The 3330-nt window shown below is 36.2% G+C and overlaps 1 long non-coding RNA gene across 1 annotated transcript; it reads right to left on the bottom strand.

Moving 5' to 3' along the window:
* Positions 1-2161: 2161 nt before the first annotated feature.
* Positions 2162-2789, bottom strand: LOC136182379 (uncharacterized). Its single transcript, XR_010668630.1, has 2 exons — positions 2656-2789; positions 2162-2417 (listed from the first exon to the last, which is right to left on the bottom strand). It is a non-coding gene; the product is annotated as an uncharacterized lncRNA (long non-coding RNA).
* Positions 2790-3330: the final 541 nt, after the last annotated feature.

Genomic DNA, 3330 nt, shown 5'->3' with positions numbered 1-3330 from the left:
CAATATCTCATTACTAAAAGCATTTTTTGCAGTCCATCTAAAACAGCATTTACAACCTCTGCTTTCTTTAGTACTACTGTTCAAAGTGCAAGGACAACACCAAGGTAAACTGAGCAATAATGCAAGACCATGAATGCTAGATGTCGCTACTAAGGTTTTTAATTATTCAAACACAATCCCAAATAGGCATCACAGTTAAATTTGTTTAAAAAAAAAAGCAGGCTTCCTGCTCCACCGACATTAGCCGAAGAAAGTATTGCCTTTTTGGGAGCAGAGCTCAGGTCCTGACGATGTCATATACTGTATAGACATGAACAGAAAGAAAAATCTTCACGATATTGACCAATAGCTCTTAGAGGGTTACGCCTTTATTCATAGAATCTGGAGTTACAATACGTAACGTTTTAAGCACTTTTCAAAGTGTTACAGTGTTACTACTTAAACTTAAGATTCTTCTCCAAACTCACTTGTTAGCTGCATTTGTAAACACTGTTTTATCAGAGATTTTAGTATCAAACAACTTTTTAACAGAATTTTAACCTTTAGATTGAAGACAAATCATTTTAATGTCACTTTTGAGATCTTCTGCTGTACACAAAAACAGAAACTGATAAAAGTGACCTGTGGGTGCCTAACTTTCCCATTAGGGACAAGCGTCATTAAATGTTATTATCTGCATGCACTTTAAGCTATGTTTAGTAAGGAGAGCATGTTCTAATGTGAATATGAAGTTCAGCCTTTGATCGTAACATAACGCTGCTCAACAGAGACTGCAGTGCAGATTATGCCATAATGCCCTTCATTGCTGTCACTATGTAAAGACAAATAATTAATCCTATTCATCCTAATCTGTCATATTAGTATGGGTATTGTTGGGATTTTATTGATACCAATATCAGTAATACTTATCGACACCGATACTTATCGATATTTTTATTGATACTACTCTCCATAATTTGGAACAATTATTTTATTAAAACTTTCACAGAAATAAGTTAAATTGTTTCCTGAATTTCCTGTATATGAGAGATGAGCATTTGCTACATTGTTGTCTGTTTTGGCTGGTGTCATTTTCCCTCATCTTGCGATGGAGAATGGGTTAGACTTGGGGACTTCTGCTATCCACTGATGAATGGGATTATTTAGAAACGTAAATTAGAAGTTCTTAAAACTGATGCTAACTACACTGACAGCTCACGGACAGACAAGTTGTCTGTTAGTGCAGTGGACAGACACATTTATGTTATAGGTAGGTAGCAAGACCGGCAGCGAAGCATGGTAAACAGTGGTAATGTCTGGGCGTGTTAGATTTATGGAGGGTCCCTCGCTTGTCCCCGACTCTGGCTACTTAAAGTAGAGAGTGTGAGTTTGGGGAGCAGCGGCGCTGTTTCTCAATACCCATCCCTACATATTACTGATCAGTTATTAGTGATTAGTATGTTTTTAGTATGGCCATTTATCATTAAATAGCCTAAGTTGAAAAAGGAAGCTCTGAATATGTGCCTTTATTTTTACCACAATTCAAAACCTTATCCACAGTGCCAGAGTGGCTGGGATGGTTTGGCTGCAAAATTATTTGAAGGGCTCAGTATTCAGCTGTAAAACCAGGTTTATTAGGTTAGGTTTATATTGCAGATACTAACTTTTTTCCGTTAAAAAAAGATCTAACCCAAGCGAAAACAAACCTTGATTGAGAAGAGTACTGGGAGGAGTGGAACTGGTAGCAGTGGTCGGAAGTAAAGGTGTAGTCTCTGGTGGCTCCTGGCCATCTTCGCCTGTTGCCTCAGTGGTCGACTCAACACACTCATCCTCATCACCTGACGTGTCCTGATCTTGTGTGGAATCAACTTTTTCTGAGGAGAAAATGTAAGAGAATATTTTTTTTAAATATGGCATAGCCTCAGCAGTTGTAGCCTTAAGATGAAAAACCAAAAGTCAATTCTGAATGTATTGCCCACATTATTGCAGTTGCACATTAAATCAAAATAATTTGGTATAGTGTAATGTTATACATCAATTGAACATACATGTATGCAACATCTAAGGAGAAAGTAATCCATATTTGACCTGATAGACTACATTTGCATTCTTCCAATTTGAAACAGATTGATATGGTTCTTCATTTCTAGACTTCAATTACCAAATACAACATAAACATTACTTTGAGTGATCAAGTTCCTCTTCTTAGGGCTGACTGCAGTGTCTCTTTTTTCTGGGCTTCCTGAATCAATATCTTGTTTTGATAGAGATAAAATGGGATATCGCAGAGACGGCAGGGGCTTTTTCACAATTGGATACAGTGGTGTGTCTTCATCAGGCTCAGAGGAACTTCCTGCTTCAGAGTCTGGGACATAGCCACAATCACTATAGCCTGTGAGATCGGATTCATCAAGGGATGTTTCCATATATGAAGTGGCCTTGGAAAAAAAGAAAAAAGATTCTGTTTAGTAACATAGGTCATCCTTTACTATACTGAGTGTCATGTATTGTGTTGATGCATTGGACTTTTATTACAGGAACATTATCTCTTTTAGCTTCGGGATATGACATATAAAGGCTACATTAAGTAACGTTTAAATAATGAAAAGCCACATAAAAATAGCTTTATATAGACATAAAAATGTACACGACTGTTATTAGACTGTAGGAAAATACCTGTCTTTGTCTTGAGGATGTCCTTTTTGAGTCATCCACTGAACAATTCCAAGATCTTTGACCATCTGACGATGTAACACACGTAAGAGGAGCTGTTGTCTTAAAAGAGAAAAAAGGACAAAAAGATAAAAGCATTCCATTATGTACAAATTACTCAGCAAACATTTTTCATTCACATGCATTTTTGACCTTATATTAAATAACATAATAAATAATAATAATAAATAATAAACACTGGTATGATTGAAAATGATTGAAAATGATACTGATGTTTTGAGGATGGGATTTATGACAAATTCCACTCCCTATAATGCTCAAGGAGTGATCAACCTTCACTCTTTTTCAGGGATAATAAATTGGTAAATTAACAAACTATATGAGGTGTATTTTTGAAGAGCATCATGAAAATTACTGGATTAATGATGGTTTATTTAATGATGCCAAATGATAATAGTGATATTATCCACACTGAATATACTTGTACCATTGAAAAGTAAATAATGGCCTATTGTTCAAATGCAGCAAGCAATGCAGTGTTACCTGTGTTGCTGGCTCTCCATCTTCCAACGGATCACTGGTTATCGTTGATTCATCCAGGGACGAGGTATCTGATGAGGCTAGTGACTAAAAAGACGAATCCAACTTATTATGTGCAAAATTCAAATTCAATTGGCA

Source organism: Labrus bergylta, chromosome 14, assembly GCF_963930695.1.
Source record: "Labrus bergylta chromosome 14, fLabBer1.1, whole genome shotgun sequence".
NCBI lineage: Eukaryota > Metazoa > Chordata > Actinopteri > Labriformes > Labridae > Labrus > Labrus bergylta.
Note: the sequence above shows the minus strand (reverse complement) of the source record. Positions and strands in the feature narration are given on the sequence as shown.